Raw genomic sequence first — 21,580 nt, 5'->3', positions numbered from 1 at the left:
GAGATCCTTTGGCCATTAGAATATGTCTAAAAATATAATCTCCTCTGATGCTGTTAGGTACCCGTACCATTGTTCTAATAGAGGAAGGTACCACCTTTGGGGTACATTATTTCCAATATGACAAAGAGTGGGCCTACTTGTGAAAAAAAGCCTCAACTGTAAACAGACTAAAATATTTATGATGTAAAAGAAAAACATTGAAAGTAACACTAACCTTTGGTTAAAATCTATTCAGATGTGTATTCCTAACTCAAAAAAGTACTTTCTATAACTCTCAGCCTTCTCCTAATCTTCAAATTCCTTTTTTTTTTTTTGCTGCAGTGTCGCATTGTCCTGCTGGAGGGTAGCTACATTCCTTCTCCATGGTCCCACTGTATGTAGGAACATAGCCACCCTCTTTTGCTTACTTCCGGGATGGACTAGGGACTATGGACAATGGGATTTGTGATGTGCATAGAGTAGTACAAATGCCACCTAGCATTCACTGCTTGTTCCAAACAAGTTCAAGTAAAGAGGAAAATGAGACGTTCAGGAGCTCACAAAGGATGTTACTAGGACATTACAGGTTTCTTTTGAATCCAGAAAAATGCTTTAATCACTTCCCGCCAACCTGGTGCATATAGGCTTTAACGTTAAGTTAAACACTTTACTGTGCTGAGAGCACAGTCTCTGCATTCTCCCATCACAGTAACAAATGGGTACCACAAAGCTCCCAATTAATACTTGCGATCAGGAGCTTTTCGGTCATGTAACTGCTGTGACATGGCAATCACAGCAGTAACAGGATCAGATTTCCCGCCTCCGCCTCCCGGCTATTAGATCCACATAAAGGGCTGGTAGGTGGTGGCAGGAAGGGGTTAAACAACTATATTTCTGATGTGATGCACATATAGTTCTCATACTGGGTCTCATATGAAAATTTCCATTTCCAATTCTTAAGAGAAAAATATTAACATATTATCTAAGTATACAGAAATATAGCAAATATACTGTATATGCTACATATATATATATATATATATATATATATATATATATATATACAGTATATACATATATATATATATATATATTTTTTTACTTTGATTTACTTTTTTAATATGGTTTAATTTTATGATATAAACAAGTGGTACAGAAAAGAAGTGTGGTAATACTTCATAAGCATTTTCATATTACAAACATTAAAAACGTAAATACACTTTTTTTTTTTTTTTCAATAGGATATGAAGCATGCTTATTTTATGCATACACAAACCTCACCATTAGAATTAATAGCAAAAACAAATGTCCTCCCTGGTTTTACATTTTTCTGCAAACATATTTTTTGAGATATACTAAAAGTGTGCCCCTTTTATACAAGAGCATTACAGCAAAATCAGATATTGGCCTTAATTTTTGACTATTTAACTAAAAGAGGTAATAAACTCCAAACCAAAAATGTAATATATTGCAGCTTACCAATCATTAGATGCTGAGGTTTCATAAGTTTTCTTTATTTGGGCTTTTTTCCCCTCTGTTTTCTGACCAGTAAAACACCTCCTGTATTAGAGGGCCTACACTCTGGATGGAGGAGCAATAGAGACACTTTTGTACAGCAGTGTTGCCAGTTTTGGGGGAGGGGAGTGTTAGACTAGCAGTTTTAGGTGGAATTCACTAACAAATTGAATTTAAACTCTAGGTAACATCTTATATGCTGTTATAGCAACAGCTTTTTTTATTTCTATTTGGAATATAAGTTTTATGTCAATAACCACTTAACGACCACTCTATAGCAGATTTACTGCTACAGGGTGGTCATTCTGTGCAGAATCACATATATATGTGATTCTGTACTACCACCTTGGGGGAGCGAGCGACGCTTCTGCTGTGACTAATTGTGTAATTACGGTGACTGTAATTAGTCACAGCAGAAGCTGATTGGTGGGTGCAGGCCAATGGATGTCCACCGGCACCTGCCAATCCTTGGGGAGAGAGGCTGGATGGAGCTCTGCCTATGTAAACAAGGCAGAGCTCCATTCTGACAGTGGGGGTGTGATGGATTTTCTTTCCCTGCAAAGCAGTACACAAAGTACTCAGAAACACTGGCTAGGCACACATTTAATCCTTTAATAACCCTAGATGTTTAACCCCTTCCCAGCCAGTGCCATTAGTACAGTGACAGTGCCTATTTTTAACACTAATCACTGTATTAGTGTCACTGGTTCCCACAACGTATCAAAAGTGTCAGTTAGTGTCCGATTACCTGCCACAGTATCGCAGTACCACTATAAGTCGCTAATCACTGTCATTACTAGTATAAAAATAAATAAATAAAAATTCCAGTATATATCCTAGTTTCTAGACGCTATAATGTTTTCGCAAACCAATAAATATATGCTTATTGTTTTTTGTTTTTGTTTTTTTACAAAAATTATGTAGCAGAATACATATTGGCCTAAATTTTTGAAGACATTTCATTTTTAAAATGTTTTTATTGGATATGTTTTATAGCAAAAATAAATATATATATATATATATTTTTTTCTAAATTGTCTGTATTTCTTTGTTTATAGCACAAAAAAAATGCAGTAATGATCAAATATCACCCAAAGAAAGCTCTATTTGAGTACAGCATTGAATGACTGCGCATTTGTCAGTTAAAGTAACGTAGTGCCGTATCGCAAAAAATGGCCTGGTCATAAAGGGGGCTAAATCTTCTGGAGGTCAAGTGGTATAAATAAAAGCAGACCATTGTAAGCTGACACCCCCCTTCACACAGCACACAGGAACAGAGTATGCTCGAGCTCCCTCTCCTGTTACCTTTTTTCTCTTGGTGTCAGAAGATTTGTTAGAAATTACACTTCTCTGGATTGAGACAGGTACACATTATAAGGGATATGCTTTGTTCATATTTTTTGTCTGGGGTTTGCAAACACTTTAAAGCAAACACAGAGGGAGCAGAGTGTAAACAGACCAGAACTGGACAACTCCAGTGCTTCTCTTGTGTCATTTGAGGATGAATTGCTCTATAGTGCCTGTAGCTACAGAGATCAGTTAGCGCTTGTGTAAAAGCTCTGCTCAGGCTTTGCTCATTTCCAGTCTTGTTCCACTTGCTTGTTACAGATCTGCCCAGCTCTGTTCAGGTATTGCTTTTCTCCAGTCTTGGGCTACTTACCCAAGACATTGCTCATTTACAGCCTTGTTCCAGCTATATATCTGCCGTGCCACAGCCCAGAATATCCTTTTATTATAGTTCACATCCAGTTTTCCAATGTGTTTCAGCCCACACTAATGATTCTAAGAGTGGACTGGAGGGCATTTAAGCGCCAACCTATGCTGTATCTTCAAATCAGCTACCAATGAGAAAGAACTAAATATAACACATCCCTTGTTTTGCCTTTTCTTCTGCCTACTTCATTGCTGACCCACACTTTCTGACAACCCTCTGTCTGCTGCCTGCCAACACCCCAGCCTAAATATGACTACACTCTCAATTCCAGCCTAGTTTATTTTGCTACTTTTCGTGATAACTTACTGCAATGACCCCCTGCTTGATCCTGACTGTGCTACAGCCTCCTGTCTCCTGTACCTGCTAACTTCTGGTGGGGCAATTCCAAGGGCCCTGAACTACAGCCAGCTGCAGCGAGGAGTTCTAAGGTCAATTAAAGTTGCTAGCCCTTTTCCAACATCAAGTACTTTGATGAAGACCAACTTAAAGGGTAACTCCACTTTCTTGGGGAAAAAAATAGCAAATAAAGAAAAAATAATATAGCGTATACTATTGCCACACAAGTCATATTGTATTTGAATGTTATTAAAAATTACCTTTCCTTTTCAATCTGTAGTCCCTGTAATTTTCTGAAAATGCAATATGGCTACCTGGAGTTGTCCTGTTTACAGAATGTGTACTGAACACCCCCCAGAAATGTAATTTCCTTCTTGTGTGATTGGCTCACTGATTTTACCTGAAGTCTGCCTTAGATACCAGTCAGATTTCAGGCATCCCCTGCAAAAAAATATTACATTTTTTTGGTGAGATACTCCCAATAGCAACATGTCTAAAAGGATGCAGGCCCAGCAGATTTCCTCATTAGTGCTCTGCAGGTGCACAACTGATTAAGAATTATGAAACCACTACCATTAGATCTACTAAGCACAAGGGGCACAGAGGAACAGACAGTGATTTATTCAGAATAACAAAAGGTAGGAATCTGCAAAAAAATGTTGGTATAATCCTTGCAATGTACATAGATCACCCAGAGGAGAATGTTTTTTTCTTAACAAAAGTGGAGTTACGCTTTAGGATTCTGCTCCAGTGGGTACCCTAATAGCTTGTTTTAAAGCTAATTTATGCCTTGCTAAAAATATAATATGTACAATCGCCTGGCCACAGGTTCATTTATTGACAGGATAGTCAACTATACTTTTTATAGAGGCATTACACATCTCATTAACTCAGTGTACTTTAGTATATTTATAGAACTGTATAGTATCCATTGCAAAATGTTTAGATTTTCTTTGTAGCCATGTTGTTTGCACAGATACAGCTGACAGTGGGTATTTCACAGGCACAATGGGGTTGATTAAAAAAAGGCAAAATAGGCTGTTCATTTTGCAAGAGAATGTTCCCTTAGCTTAGTAAATGTGGTGAAAATGTACTTTGCAGAGAATACCCAACCACGTGTAAGGAACAGTAAAAAAAATAAAAATGATTGGATGATGGAAGTCCGCAGAGCTTCACCTCAGTATAGTGAAAATTCCCTTGCAAAGTGAACAGCCTATTTGCCTTCAGTAAATCAAACCAAATAGAATTCTTTGTATTGCTTTATAGCTATTCTTCAAATATGAAACATAGAAACCTGATGGCAAAAAAAATACTAAATCTTGTGTACCGCTTACATACTTCATAAGTGAATAATATATGTCTCTGTATCATAAGAATTTATATGTACACCAACTATAAATAGCAAGGCAATATAGAAAGATAAAGTCCAATGTGATATTGTCCCAACACAAAAAAAAAAACAATTCTTCAAACAACTCTTCTATTAATCCATATTTTCATCACTTGAGCTCAAATAGTGTGAATGCACACTTACCAGAGAAGTTTGACCCCTTTTTACAGGTAGGTCAAATTGCACTTTTGCTCTTAGAAAAATGCTCTTAGCACTGTGGGATTAAACTTCAAAGTCTTCCTCCAATTTGGGTGATAGCAGAGTCATATGATGACCAAGCGGGAGACAAGGTTTAAAATCTCATTGTGTAGTAATTATGAAAAAGTTGTGAATCAATAAAACATCAATGGTTACTCTTACTTGTATGGGTTCCTCAAACCCATCTTAATTTTGGAATGCATCTTAGAAAGACTTCCTTAAGATGCCATTCTTGGTGAAACATATGTTGAAGAGTAGGACCACTACTTCTGGGTCCTGAATGACAACACATCCGGGCTGAGAGCTGAGAGGGAAGCTTGGAATGCACACAGGCTTTTATCAAGCGTGGAGGAGCAGAGTTCACCCACTACACCGGTGCCAGTTCGAGACACCCATACAAGTGAGTACCCATGGATGTTTTATTGAGTATAAATCTATGTTTGTCCCAAACGTGTTTGAAGCCACTTATTGTTGACTGACTTAATACCTGTGCTGGAAGTCTATTCGAAGCATCAACTACCCTTTCAGTGAAAACTGGATTTTTGTCTTACCGTAAAATCCTTTTCTCTAATATTCATTGATGGATGCAGCTCCATATCTTCTTGCCCAATGGGTTTATGCTATTCTCCATAGGAGTAGGACACTAGGGAGAAAATATTTACCCACGCCTATAGGGCAGTCCCAGGGGGTATACTCCCACTTCCTGTTGAAGGACTTCAGTTTTGTAACAAGCAGTGTCAGAAGAACATAAAACCCACCTTAACAGAGGGGCAGGTGCTGTGTCCGTCAATGAACATCAGAGAAAAGGATTTTACGGTAAGACAAAAATCCAGTTTTCTCTTTCGTTCATTGACGGACACAGCTCCATATCTTTTGACCGATGGGACATCCCACAGCAGTGTAAATATGAGCAGTGGGAATAACACAGTGAGAAAAAGCACACTTCCCAAAGGCTAAACATAGCCAACCAGGCAAAACAAGAGCTTAACCAGAAACATGTGGAGATCATCTGACAAAAATAACAAATACACCCATAAAGAGGACTAAACCTCTCCAACAGCGGCCAGCAAAACATTGCCACCAAAAGAAGCATCCGCAGATGCCAACACATCCACCTTTTAAAATTTTGTGAAAGTGTGCACAGATGACTGACAGGTACAAAGCACCACCTTGTTGCTGTGAAACACCAGGTAAGGTGAACGATAGGACAAAGCAGCCAGCTCCGATACCCTGCGCGCAGAAGTAATATCCATCAAGAAAGCTACCTTCTATGTCAAATTGAGCAGAGGAATCTCACAAATATTTTCAAGCAGCTGTTTCTAAAGAAACGACAGCTCCAGATTGAGGTCCCACGGAGGCAACAGAGACCTCCCAGGCGGAGCCAGGTGGCGGACCCCCTGAACAAAGGTTTAAACCATAGAATTTGTGGCCAACGGGTGTTGAAAGAAAATCGCCAGGGCCCATATCTGGCCTTGATGGTACCAAAGGCCAAACCCAAGGCCAAACGCTGTTTTACACCTCTTTGGAGAAACTCCAAGACACGAGACACCAGAAAAGGAATGGGGGGAAATCCCCCGACACTCACACCAAGTAATGTACGCCCTCCAGACTCAATGATAAATCTTCCTACAAGTAGATTTTCTAGCTTTCAAAAATGTAGGAATCACCATTTAGACACCCCTCTATCCTTCAACACCTGGCTTTCAATAGCCAGGTCATCAAAGCCAGCGACTGTAAAGCAGGATGTGGGTCAGTCCTTGAGTTAACAGATTTTCTCAGAGAGGGAGTCTCCAAGGGACATCGCCAACCAGCCATCCGGTGCCACTAGGATGACCGGAATCCCTTCTGCCTCGATCCTTCGCAGAAGTCTCAGCAGAAGAGTCAGTGGAGGAAATGCGTACTTTAGACGATATTAGCTCCAAGGAGCTACAAGAGAATCCTTTGCGTCAGTCAGAGGATCCAGAGACCTTGCTATGAACCTCTGCACCTTCCTTTTGAGACTAGAGGCCAGTAGGTCCACATCAGGAGTCCCCCACCTGAGGCAAAGTTGATGAAACACCTCCTGGTGGAGAGACCATTCTCCCTGATCCAATTGCTGACGACTGAGGTAATCCGCCTGCCAATCTTCCACCTCTGGAACATGCATGACAGAGATGGCTAGAACAAAGCGTTCTGCCCATCTTAGAATGCCGGCTACTTCCCAGGCTGCTAAGGCACGTTTGGTGCCCCCTTGATGATTGACATGTGCCACGGTCGTGGCATTGTCCAATTGAATCCTCACTGGGCGCCCCTGCAGATGATCCGTCCAATAAATTAGACAAAGCCTGATCGCCCGGAATTCCAGGATGTGGATCGGCAGGCTGGACTACTCCCGAGTCCAAACCCCCTGAGCCAGATCCGTAACCAAGACACCTCCCCATCCAGAGAGGCTGGCATCCATTTTGACCACCGTCCAGTACAGGGGGGAGAAAGGATTTTCCCTGTCGAAGCACCGGAGAGCGGAGTCAACAGATCAGAGATCCCCTAGTACTCCGGCTCAACAGGATCGGATTGTCTAGAGCCTGTGGATTCTTGTTCCATTTGACAAGGATCTCCTTCTGTAGAGACCTGGTATGGAACTGAGCAAATGGAACTGCCTCCACAGTGGAGACCATCAGGCCCAGCACTTGCATGCAAGTCCTGAGGGATGACAACAGGAGCCATGTCTAATCCTGCAACTTCTTGAGTTTCTCTACCGGAAGAAACACCCGGGCTAAGGTCGAGTCCAGGGTCAGGCCCAGATAGTCCAGTTTTGTGGACGGAATCAGAACAGATTTTTGGAATTCAGTTTCCATCCGAACTCTTGCAAAGTTTGCATCAAAATGTCCAGATTGTCTTTCAGGGCATTCGGAGACTCGGCTCGCAGAAGAAGATCATCCAGGTACCCCAGCACCGCAATCCCCTTCTGCCTTAGTAAAGCCAACACCAGGCCCCGAACCTTTGTAAACACACCTGAGAAGCAGAGGCGAGACAAAAGGGTAATGCCACAAATTGATAGTGCTCTTCGCCCATGGCAAAGCGAAAGGAAACGTTGATGCCCAACACATATTGGGATATGAAGGTAAACGTCCTTGATATCGATAGAGGCCAGGAAATCCCTTTGATGAAGGGATGTCACCACCATGCAAATAGATTCCATTCAAAATTTCTGAACCTGCACAAAGCGGTTCAAAGCCTTGAGATCCAGAATGGGACAGACCTTGCCTTCCTTCCTGGGAACAGTAAACGGTTTGAATAAAACCCCTGAAAGCGTTCCGATTCCGTAACCGGTACAATGACCCCCTGTGAGAGCAGATGCTGTACCCCAAGAAGACCTTGTAGATGATCTGGGGACAAATGCAAATTGGAAGGAAAGAACCCCGCAGGAGGAAAGGACCGAAACTGGATCTTGCACATAGACTGAATCAACTTGTGGACCCACTTGTCTTGAATCCAGGAGGTCCACGAATCCGGAAAGAAGCGAAGACGTCTGAGGAGGCAGAGGATGCAGTTGAAGGCGCAGGATGCATTTTACTCGTCCTATTATGAAGGGCCAAATCTCCAGTGAACTGCAGGACAGCCGTCATAGCAGACAAAACGCACTGGGACCCCGCAGGTCCCGCAGCCTCAGAGAGGGGGTCAGGTGGTGTCACATGCTCCAGGGACTACAGGGTTAACCTGGACCCGCTTGCAAAATGTGTAAAATTGCTGTGAAAAAAATACCAACCCACCACTGCAGGAGCGGTACTACAAGCCCCAGTTCACTAAAATCGCTATAGCAGCAAGATAGAGCAAAACAACCCCTGCGGGGACTCACCACCCCCTTCACAGATGCAGAGTGCCAGGCTGCATGCCTTGCGGTGATCAGATAGGAAGAGGAAGTTCATAGAACCGTCACTAGAGGCCCACTGCTGAATCACCTCCCCATAGACTCCAAAAAAATGGCTGTCGATTGATAGTAATGGAAAACTACAAGAAAATGGCCACCAGACTACACAAACATGGCCACCGTTAGATACAACAGCCATCCGCAACAAAATGGTGGCTGCACGCGGCTCCCAGGACCCTCCAAAGACCACCAGGTACAGTTAGATAGTAAGGGGGGCCCCTGCTAGGGACCACCACCAGGACACTCCCCCCCTCAAAAAAAACTGCATTTGTGCCACCGGCGGCACCCCCCCCAGACCCCAGCACCCACTCGACACCCCCACCACGAAGATGGTATGGGTGAATGGGGGGTGGTCCCGATATTGGGGGGGAGCATAAAGTGGGAGGGATGGGAACTCCGGGGTTCGACTAACCTAGGGGGGGTCCACGTCCACCCTGAGGGGCCACCAGAGGGGCAGGGGACACTACTTTTTACACAATGGGACCAGTCGGGCACCACTCCCTACAGACCACCCACCATCTTGGCATGGGGTGCTGCAGGCCAAAGGGGTTTTTTTACGTTTTCCACTACCTGGCCATACTGTTTGCACATTTTGCAATCATCTGGGATAAGTACTCAAAAATCCTTTTAGTCTGTGATGCTGGCTAAAACTGTACTCCCAATATTGTACTCTGTCAAGGGATACTTTTTCCCTATGTGCGTTAATTTACATTTAGAAACATGGAATGCCATGGATCAATCTGAGATTGAGGATGACGATTTTTTAGACCTGACGGACAATCAATGAGGCTTGGTCAAAACACAGGTGAATACCGCACCAAACAAAGGCACCCTAGACACGTTTGTAATCAAGCTAACTCAGCAACCACCCAATTAGATGTTATCAATCTATCATCCTATGCCCTCACAGAAGCTGAAAGAGAAGTTCTCTCTCTCTGCCTCACATTTTGTCCAACACAGGAGATGAATGATTTTGAAATTATAAAGGATTTATATCTCTTTGGGAGAAGGTTAACATAAAAATACCTATTTGATGAGGAGAGGAAGAGGAGGAAACAGGATCATTTGCTCAAGGAACAGTGGAGGGATTTTAAAGTGTGCAACTTTCAGGCACTTAAGGACCTCATGGATCTCCTGGATGAGAATGAGGCCTTTGAACAAACCTCAAAATCAGAGAATACACAATTTTCCTCTGCACATACATTAAGCGCTTGCGCTCCCGCGTTACCTACCCAACCGACGGAAGGACCCCCGGTAAAAACGATTAAAAAGAAATCTGACAAATTTCCTTCCTTGCAGACCAATCCAAATATTGCAGCATTCATCACGCAGGTGACCAAACAGATTGAGTCAATACATATACAGAAGAACAATATGGATAATTTCACTTAAGAACAAAAACAGGCCTTATCCTCACTTAGTCGGAACAACAATATTATAGTCAAACCCTCCGACAAGGGGGGTAATGTAGTGGTAATGGATGTTGAGCAGTACAGAGATATGTGTCTCACCATCCTTAGTAATAAGGATTGGTATAGACCCATTCCACAAGACATGATAAATACACTTCAAAAAGACTTTGTGCAACTACTCCTAAGGGCATACAACAAAGGCGTTCTAGATAAGGATACGTATCATGCTGCCTTGGTAAAAAAAAAAAAAAAAAATCTTACACTCTACGCTTTGCCCAAAACACATAAAAGTTTAACAGCACCTCCGGGCAGACGGATAATATCAGGAGTAGGGTCTTACACGGAGCCCATGAGCCAATACATAGATCTAATTTTGAGGGAACATGTCATAGCTCTTCCTTCATACATCCAAGACACGCCCGATCTCCTTAATTATTTTCGGACGACGGCCTTTCCTCCTTTTTTCCGCAAGTCCTCCTCTGGCTCCGCTACGTAGACAATGTGTTTATGTTGTGGTCGGGGTCAGAGGAGGACCTGCAAAAGTTTTTTGTATCATTGAACAACAATGACTACAATCTTAAATTTACAACTCAATGGGATTATGTGTCTATACCCTTTCTGGATACTACAATATCTATTACGGACACGGGTAAAATAGAGACAACCCTCTATCGCAAACCTACGGCAGGAAATACCGTACTTCATGCGAAAAGTTTTCATCCTAAACCGTTAGTTCAAAGTATACCATACTCACAATACCTACGGTTGCGACACATATGCTCTAATAAAGAACAATTCTCGATTGAGGCTAACCATCTCCGTACCCGGCTACTCGCTAGAGGTTACACAGCAACTACTTTACGGAAAGCATATAACAGGGCCTGCCAAAAAACTAGGGAAGAGATTCTCTTTAATAAAAGGGACAAGAATACAGATGAGAGTGTTCGCATCATCACCCCATATCACAGACAACACCACATCGTCCGCAATATCCTGCAACAACATTGGTACCTACTCAAAAATGATAACATCCTTGGTAAATATTTAAAAGATTTCCAAGAAATAACCTTTAAAAAAGCCAAATCAATCAAAGACAAAGTTACTAGAAGTCACTTTGACGATAAAAGAGATATACAGGATGTGGATATAGCAGGTACTTGGCGATGTGGTAGTTGTAAATTCTGTGATTGGATATATGTAAACCAATCCTTATATCTACCGAATGACCAATTATATTAGATTAAACATTATGTGGATTGCCAAACAATAGGCATCGTATACATTATGTTTTGTGAATGCGGTGCCTATTACATAGGTAAGACGAAGCGCCAGTTTTGGCGCCGTATTAAAGACCACATAGGTTATGGCAAGAACAATTTACTATCAATGCCTATCGGTAGACACTTAGGCTTGTATCATAACAATGATACAAAATTGGTAAAATTTGCAGCATTAGAGTGGATTTTAGAAGATCCTGGGGGTGGTGAGTTTGACAAGATTATACTCCTGCATGAAGCACGCTGGATTTAAACTCTTCGGCCACCGTAAGTCCAGGCCTGAATGAGGCCCTTAGTTTCAAACCCTTCCTCTAATATTTTCCTAATTACCAAATATCTTAGGAATTCTCTTCCCTTCTAGTTCCGGGCGAATAGGATCCGTTTTCTTCTGTGACTCCTCCCTCTCAACATATGCCCATTATAACATCATATCGGATCTCCCATCACCATTAGTATCTATATGTGTCTGTCCTTCATCTATTCTTTCTTTTTTTCCCCTCCTACACAACACAGCCATATTAACTTTTCAGTTGGTATGTCCGCCTCGAAAATACTCCAGTTTTTGGGTATTTCTATTACATTTGTATAATGTTGCATGATAATCACTGTACTTCGATGTTTAAGCAGATTATTTTAATGTTGTACATTTATATGCATATGGTGATCCTTGGCACATGGACCTCCTCGACCAGGTTGCATGTTTGTGTCTTCACTGTCAGGTTACATCATAGGTATACTGCTACTGGGGACGCTTCTGAGGGAAGTGTATCTGGCGGTGATGACCCACCCCTTCTGGGTTGTTGGTGAGCATCCGTCACTTCCGAGATGCCTCCCTACTTCCGGTGGAGATGCGTTCCAATGAACGTCATTTCCGGCGGCGGTGACATGAAGCACTTCCGGTGTGCCACTAATCACCGCTCAACACCTGCGGCGATTAGCAGCCGGTGTGTTTGGGGCTATTTAGGACACTGCACCACCACCGAATACAGCAGTATGGCAGGTCATGAACGGCGGTGCACACAAAAGTAAGTCATTTTATTTTTCCTCAGAACGATTTGATTGATTTTTTATACTTTCTATATACCCCTAAACTTTTCAACTGGGCTTTAAAAGTTTTACCTTTTCCTCTAGTTCCATTTTATAGACTATTGGGTTACTTCTCTTAGGCTACGCCTTTGATAGAGGACTGCTTCTCCTCCTGGAGTCTGGCCTGACCATCTCCCCAGCTTCTCTATACCTGTCCAGCCATAGCTACGGTCGCGATTTACCCTGTGTGGCCTGTAAGTACTTTGACACATGATAGTACCTTCAAAATTAAACAGTACAACAATATCTTTGTTTAAGATCCGTACCCTGATTGCTTTCTATTATAGATTGTACAGTATACAGGCCGTTGGCAGGTATTTCTACCTCAAGACATTAGAGCTATCCGCTCTCTGTTTTGATATATTGGAGTATTCAACAGCCTCTTGGGTGTTTTTCCATCTGTACAACTTACAAGGTAAATGCAAATTAAATATTGACTTGAAGCTTTTTTCAGTTTGATGCCCCATTCATGGTTTTATATATATATATATATATATATATATATATATATATATATATATATATATTAGCAAGTTTTGGATTTCTCATTTTGTCGTGCAAATGCCACCTGCCGCCCAGCTGTCCTCTTCAGACTAATTAGATCCATAGGTAATTATGGCATAACATATTACCTTCAATACCACTTATAGCTAGAGTATTCTTTGAGCTTATACATTACTTATTATTCTGCAACATAGGTGGGTTCCCTTCCCTCACCGGCCGCTAGTTCGGCGTGGATGACACAATACTCCTGCACCATAAAAGGTTGGTTCATGTGCTAGCCTTCACAATTGGTTATTACAGTGATTGATTTATAAATGCAAGCACATTATATTATGCATTGTCGATTAATTTTGTATCTCTATTATGCTTGTTTTGTCAAGAGAGTATATAATCGTCTGTGGTCCTGAAGAAGCGTAATACGAAACGCGTCGACCTTTCCAGACCAGTAAACATACTTACCTCTCCAAATAAATATTGTGCAATGTTTGTATATCCACTATGAATCTACATGGAGGTTTTTTCCTCCATCAGCTGTCTTGTTTTTAATGTGTTGTCACATGTATATATAATTTTTGTTTTTTTTTAAATGTTCTAATAAAACGCTAATGTTTTAAACAAACTTTTCCGCCTATCCATAAATGTGCCTTTAAAGTCCGTAATTCTTTTTGGGGTAACGATTTGTTGCACCAATCCCTCTTTTTGTCTATATATTTGGGATTATGGCACACCAGGGCTAGCTCACTTCTCTTTATGGAATGCCAATGTCAAATCATGTTCCATGTTATAGACACCTTCAGGGATATCAACCCTACAGCGAAAATACCTACTTTACCCAAAAATATTTTAGTTATATTGCCCAACTGTAGATTAAATACAGTATCTCACAAAAGTGAGTACACCCCTCACATTTTTGTAAATATTTTATTATATCTTTTCATGTGACAACACTGAAGAAATTACACTTTGCTACAATGTAAAGGAGTGAGTGTACAGCTTGTATAACAGTGTAAATTTTCTGTCCCCTCAAAATAACTCAACACACAGCCATTAATGTCTAAACTGCTGGCAACAAAAGTGATTACACCCCTAACTGAAAATGTCCAAATTGGGCCCAGTTAGCCATTTTCCCTCCCGATGTCATGTGACTCGTTAGTGTTACAAGGTCTCAGGTGTGAATAGGGAGCAGATGTGTTGAATTTGGTGTTATCGCTCTCATTCTCTCATACTGGTCACTGATAGTTAAACATGGCACTTCATGGCAAAGAACTCTGAGGATCTGAAAAAAGAATTGTTGCTCTACATAAAGATGGCCTAGGCTATAAGAAGATTGCCAAGACCCTGAAACTGAGCTGCAGCAGGGTGGCCAAGACCATAAAGCAGTTTAACATGACAGGTTCCACTCAGAACAGGCCTTGCCATGGTCAACCAAAGAAGTTGTGAGTGCACAAGCTCAGCGTCATATCCAGAGGTTGTCTTTGGGTAATAGACGTATGAGTGCTGCCAGCATTGCTGCAGAGGTTGAAGGGGTGGGGGGTCAGCCTGTCAGTGCTCAGACCATACGCCGCACACTGCATCAAATTGGTCTGCATGGCTGTTGTTCCAGAAGGAAGCCTCTTCTAAAGATGATGCACAAGAAAGCCCGCAAACAGTTTGCTGAAGACAAGAAGAAAAAGACATGGATTACTGGAACCATGTCCTGTGGTCTAATGAGACCAAGATAAACGTATTTGGTTCAGATGGTGTAAAGCCTGTGTGGCGGCAACCAGGTAAGGAGTACAAAGACAAGTGTGTCTTGCCTACAGTCAAGCATGGTGGTGAGAGTGTCACGGTTTTGGACTGCATGAGTGCTGCCGGCACTGGGGAGCTACAGTTCATTGAGGGAACCATGAATGCCAACATGTACTGTGACATACTGAAGCAGAGCACGATCCCCTCCCTTCAGAGACTGGGCTACAGGGCAGTATTCCAACATGATAACTACCCCAAACACACCTCCAAGACGACTAATGCCTTGCTAAAGAAGCTGAGGGTAAAGATGATGGACTGGCCAAGCATGTCTCCAGACCTAAACCCTATTGAGCATCTGTGGGCATCCTCAAAAAGAAGGTGGAGGAGCTCAAGGTCTCTAACACCCACAAGCTCCGGTGATGTCATCATGGATGAGTGGAAGAAGACTTTAGTGGCAACCTGTGAAGCTCTGGTGAACTCCATGCCCAAGAGGATTAGGGCAGTGCTGGAAAATAATGGTGGCCACACAAGATATTGACACTTCGGGCCCAATTTGGACATTTCCACTTAGGGGTGTACCCACGATTTCTAAACTGCCATAACTCCCTCATTTTCACCTACACAAATCTTATATCAAAACGTTCAGCTATCCCTGCTGCCACTAAAAATGTCCACGACTAAGCCATAGTCCTGATATTTTTCACAATTTCTTAATTGCTGCCACTCCCACACACACACACACTACACACACCACACCACACATACACACCACACACACACACACCACACACACACACCACACACATATACGAGAATAGAATAGAATAGAAAATAATTGAAAAAAATGAATATAGAATAGAATAAAATAAAAAGAATATAACTGTTATATTCTTTCTATTTTGTTGTATTCTATTCTATTGATTTTCTATTCTATCCTTTTCTATTCTATTCTAATCTTTTCTATTCTAATTTGAATTTATTCTATTCAAAATTAGAATATCAGAAGATGGGTATACATTCTTTCAATTTTTTCAATTCTGTTCCATTGTTTTTCTATTCTATTCTTTTCTATTTTATTATATTCTAGTCTTTTCTATATAAATTTGAATTCATTCTTTTCAAAATTAAAATTTCTTAAGATGGTTATATTATAACTATCTTCCGAAATTCAAATTGTGAATATAAGTATTTAAATAGAAAAGATTAGAATAGAAAAGAATAGAATATAAAATAATACAAAAGAATAGAACAGTAAAGAATAGAACAGCAAAGCAATAGATTAAAATAGAAAGAATATAGCAGTTATACCCCATCAACATCTGTCACAGTGTACCATCGTCCCATCAATATCTGTCACAGGGTACCACAGTGCTCCATGCACATCTGTCACATTGCACCAGTGCCCCATCAACATATTTTGCAGTGTGTCAGTGCCCCATCAACATCTGTCACAGTGTACCAGTGCATCATCAACATCTGTCACAGTGTACCACCAGTGCCCCATCAACATCTGCCACAGTGTACCATTGTCCCATTAACATCTGTCACAGTCCAGAATAGAATCCAAAACAATAGAATCCAAAATAATAGAAAAGAATAGAATAGGATAGAAGAGGAGAAGAGGGTAGTCCAGTGTGTCAAAGGCAGCAGAGGGGTCCAGGAGTAGAAGTACAGAATAGTGTTGATTGGATTTAGTTGTTAGCATATCATTTGTGAGTTTTAAGAGAGAGTGTTGAAGGCGGAATGAACTCCATTTACAACCACACTCTAATATCTATCCTTTAGCCAACTAAATATCCATGGAACCACCCAAGGGTTAAGTCCTAATTTGTACAACTTTTTTATCAGATCATTTTGTGAAACAGTATCAAATGCCTAGCTGAAATCAAGATAGTCTATGTCCACAACACTTCACTGGTCAAAAATATTGATAATATGGTAAAGAAAAATTCAATCAATGTTAGTTCTAGGCACTAGGCAGCAGGGATGCCAATCCATTGGACCGGTGGCCGCGATTGCCGCCAGGCACTCACGATCGCTCCCCGCTGAGAATGAAGGACAGTTAGCTGTTGCAAACACAGCTGACCATTCTTCTCTCTGAAATTATCACAGAAAGCCTGTTATCCTTCAATATAGGAACACAGGTCTCTAATGCTCATTTCACTAATCCCTCCCCCCACAGTTAGAAAACACTCCCCTAGGCTCACCCTTTGATAACCCCTAGGTAAACCCTTCCATTCCAGTGTTATTATTACAGTAACAGTGCCTATTTTTAGCACTGGTTACTGTAGTAATGTCAATGGTCCCCCCAAAAGTGTCAAAAATGTCAGTTAGGGGTCCGATCTGTCCGCAGTCCTGCTAAAAATCACAGATCACCGCCATTACTAGTAATAAATAAATAAATAAATAAATAAAAATGAAATAAATCTTTCTCCTAGTTTGTATACGCGATAGCTTTTGCGCAAACCAATCAAAATATGCGTATTGCGATTTTTTTTTTACCAAAAATATGTAGCAGAATATAAATTGGCCTAAAAGCGTCACCTGTGGGAGCAAGTGATGGGGAGTGCACCACGAAGGTTGTGAACCCAACGGCTGACTGCAGAGGGGCAATGGTTTAGAGAAGCAGCTACACTGGGTCGCAGCCACGGTCCTGGACAGGGAGCTAGAGCATATGATTCCTCAGGACGAGGAGACTAAGAGCCAGCAGGTTTCCAACATAGCCTCTGATGATGAGGATGGACTTGGCTGCAGCTGACTCCAGGTCGTGGCCCCCAGGGTCTCCCAGCTGACGCTCACGGCTTGCTTTGGTGGAAGGAGAGGAAGCAGCAGTACAAGGCCACAAGGTATAGTCAGGAGAACAAGCCAAAGGTCGGGGCAACAAAAGGAAAGGGATGGTCAGAAGGATAAGCCAAAGGTCGGGGCAACAAGCAGACAGGATGGTCAGGTGAACAAGCCAAAGTCAGTACACAGAGATCAGACAAAGAGCACACGGCAAGAAACACTCAGAGAAGCCTTCACACAATTGTTGCTCAGACAAAAATGGCTTGCAGTGCGCGGGTTAGTATAGTGCTTCCTGTTAGAGGCTGGGGTGGAGCCATGCTGAAAGAAGATTATTTAAACACACATGTGTGAGACCATGGTCCCTAAAGATAATACACAGACCAAAAGACAAGGCACAAAGACATCTGTTGCAGGGATCCGAAACCTCTCCTCAGGACCAAAACCTTTCCAATGCACGAGGTACTGAAGAATGCCTTTCCAGAGGCGGGAATCCAGAATTTGACTAACCTCGTACTCCTGATTATCCTCAGAGACCAGAACCGAGGTAGGGAGAGGACGAGAGAACTTATTGAGAACTAAAGGCTTCAGAAGGGAAGCATTAACCACTTAAGCCCCGGAAGATTTTACCCCCTTCCTGACCAGGGCCTATTTTGCGATTCGGCACTGCGTTGCTTCAACGGACAATTGCGCGGTCGTGCGACGCTGTATCTAAACTAATTTCGCGGTCTTTTTTTCCCACAAACAGAGCTTTCTTTTAGTGGTATTTGATCACCTGTGCTATTTTTTGATCATGCACTATAAACAAAAAAAATGCGTCAATTTTGCAAAAATAACAATATTTTTCAATTTTTTTTATATGAAATTCCCCAAAAAAATTAAAAAATCAAAATTTTTTAACATTTTAGGCCAATTTGTTTTCTGCTACATATGTTTGGTATAAAAACATCGCAAAAAGCGTATTTTGATTGGTTTGCGCAAAAGTTATTGCGTTTACTAAGGGAAAGATTTTTGTCATTTTTGTTGTTTTTTTTAACGAGTAATGGCGGCGATCTGCGATTTTTTTTGCGGGACTGCGACATTGCGGCGGACAGATTGGACCCTTGACTGACATTTTTGACACTTTTGGGGTTACCAGTGACATTACTACAGTAATCAGTGCTATACATATGCACTGTTACTGTAAAAATTACACTGGGAGGGAAGGGGTTAACTTTATTGGAGTGGGAGGGGTTAAGTGTGTCCCTAGGGGCGTGTTTCTAACTGTCATTGGATGTGGCTTTATGTGTAAGAACAGAGATCAACGGTCCTACATAGTAGAACCGTATGATCTTCATTCTTACACAGGAGAGAATGGCAGGCGGCTGTGTTTACATTAGCCGCCTGCCTTTCTCCCGCTCTAACGGACAATTGCAAGTGCCCGGCGGACATCGGGTCCGCCGGGCACATGCGCGGGGGGTCCGTGAGCGAGCGGGAGCGCGCCCCCGGCGGCGCGTGCTCGCTCCCCAGAGCCTTACAGGCTAGCGGCGTAGGCCTACGTCGCTTTGCCTGTGAGGGGCTGACTGCCGCAGTAAATATACTGACGGCAGTCGGCAAGTGGTTAAAGGAGTCTGATACGTATCTTGAGGCTTTTAGGGATCTGAAATGTAAAACAAACCAGATTTAGCTTTAATTATAGTGTACGGGCCAATGAATCTTGGGGCAAACTTCAGTGAAATATCCTGGAGTTTGATGTTCCTGGTGGAAAGCCAGACTTTGTCTCCTGGCTGTAGAGAAAGCGACTTACTCCTGCAACGGTCGGCAAAACCTTTGAATTTGTCGGCAGCTGCCCTGAGGGAATAATGAAAGTCACCCCAAATAGAATTGAATGAATCTTGAACCGTAACCAAAGCTGGAATATCCGGAGAACAGGTAAAATGAAGAGGGAGCTGAGGGTGTCTTCTATAAAACTTTGAGAAAGGGTGTCTTCTGAAAACTGATGGTAACATGATTATTGTGAGAGAATTCTGCCCACGGGAGTAGAGAGGACCAATCACCATGATGAGCAGTGATTAAGGTTGCGGAGAAATACCTCTAACTCCTGATTAACCCTCTCAGTCTGTCCATTGGATTGAGGGTGGTAAGAAGAGGAAAAATCCAAGATAATATTGAGAGATTTGAAAAAGGCTCTCCAAACGTGAGATGTGAATTCAACACCCCTGTCAGAAACAATATAGGAAGGAACCCCATGAAGTCCATGGCAATGTGAGACCATCGCTCCATCAAAATGGGCAAGGGCATGGGAAGACCAGCAGGAGCTTGCGTGGAAGATTTAGACTGGGCACAGACATGACATGACATCCAAACAAAGAGTAGGTAACCAGTAGTGGAGACTGATGAGAAGGAAGGATCGGAGGAATCCAGCATGACTTACCACCTTGGAATCATGTCCCCCAACAAAGGATCTTAGATTCTAGCTCAGTGGGGACGAAGGTCTTGCTAGGAGGAATTTTTTACTCCTGAGTGGTAGAACGGGCAAGAATGCATGAGGTAGGAATAATAGGGTCCAGGTTTAGAGGTGAGCTCCTGATCTTGAGTCTCAAAGGACCTAGAGAGTGCATCAGTCCGACTGTTGCAGGAACCAGGTTTGTACGTACAGTAATCGTGAAATTAAAATGGGAAAAGAAAAGACTCCACCTGGCCTGTCTGGGATTCAGATGTTTGGCATTCTGTAAGTACTGCAGATATTTATGATCAGTGAAAATTGATATGGAGTGAGAGGAACCCTCCAAGAGATGACGCCACTCCTCTAATGCCAATTTAATTGCAAGAAGTTCCCAATCACCAATAGCGTAATTTTTCTCTGCCTGAGAACATTTTTTAGAGAAAAACGCACATAGCTGACGTTTCTCCTCAAAGGATTGAAGAAGCACAGCTCCCACCGCAGTCAAAGAAGCATCCACTTCAATAAAGAATGGCTCCCCAGGATTAGGTCTCCTCAAGAGAGGTCCAGAAACAAAGGCCTGTTTTACTTAATGAAATACAGAGCCAGCTTCTGAAGGCCACTCTTCCTGGCATTCGCACCCTTCTTGGTCAAGGCGATAATCGGTGCAGCAATGGAAGAGTAATTCCTAATAAACTGCCTGTAATCATTTGTGAACCCAAGAAAGCATTGTGTCACCTTGAGGCTGGCAGGGAGAGGCCAGTTAGTAATGGCCAAGACCTTTCCAGGATCCATACGAAGACTCAAACGAGAGACAAAACAGCCTAAAAACAGGACCTCAGAACACCCAAAAGAACACTTTTTCAACTTGGCATAAAGATTATCTTCTCTGAGGTGCTGGAGTACAATCCGGACTTGGTTTCTGTGAACAACAAGGTTTTCAGAAAAGATGAGAATGTCATCCAGATAGATGACAAGAAATTGATATAGCAGATCCCTGAAGATTTTGTTGACAACGTTTTGGAACACAGCTGGGGCATTACACAGACCAAAGGGCATGACCAAGTATTTGAAATGTCCATCTCTGGTGTTAAATGCCGTTTTCCATTCATCGCCTTCCCGTATCCAGATCAGATTGTATGCACCCCTGAGATACAACAAATAAAAATGGAGGCACCTTTCAATCTGTCAAATAGTTCAGATATTAAGTGTAAGGGGTATAGATTTTTGATTGTCACCGCGTTCAAGCCTCTATAGTCAGTGCAGGGTCTTAAAGTACCATCTTTCTTGGCAACATAAAAGAACCCTGCTCCTGCAGACAAAAAGGATTT

The 21,580-nt window shown here is 42.1% G+C and overlaps 1 protein-coding gene across 7 annotated transcripts in view; it reads right to left on the bottom strand.

Moving 5' to 3' along the window:
• LOC309569543 (ryanodine receptor 3) overlaps nucleotides 1-21,580 on the bottom strand; it is a 1,308,933-nt gene that overhangs the window by 953,234 nt on the left and 334,119 nt on the right. The window lies entirely within an intron of this gene.

This window comes from Pelophylax lessonae, assembly GCF_965119305.1.
Source record: "Pelophylax lessonae genome assembly, chromosome: 13".
Lineage (NCBI taxonomy): Eukaryota > Metazoa > Chordata > Amphibia > Anura > Ranidae > Pelophylax > Pelophylax lessonae.
The sequence above is the reverse complement of the archived record's forward strand: the minus strand, read 5'-3'. Positions and strand labels throughout refer to the sequence as shown.